A 290-nucleotide genomic window follows, 5' to 3' on the forward strand; every position below is an offset into this window, starting at 1 on the left:
TCACTACTCTTCATGATTCCTCTTAAACCCATTTTGGAGTTCAGATTAATCATACAGAGGGATACAACAATGAATTGGAAACACGGAATTGCAATAACTAGATGAACAAAAATGATTCAAGAGATTAACTTTCCAAAGGTTTTTTCTTAAGAACAAAAGATAATTCTGCCTGGTCGCTACCAAAGGTACTTAAAACATAGGTTTTGAAAAGTAAAAACGTGCATAATGAAATGACCAAAAGGCCCTTGAGAAAACATGAATTCGGCCAAACAAATAGACGCGGAGCGACC

This window comes from Brassica oleracea, chromosome C9, assembly GCF_000695525.1.
Source record: "Brassica oleracea var. oleracea cultivar TO1000 chromosome C9, BOL, whole genome shotgun sequence".
NCBI classification, from domain to species: domain Eukaryota; kingdom Viridiplantae; phylum Streptophyta; class Magnoliopsida; order Brassicales; family Brassicaceae; genus Brassica; species Brassica oleracea.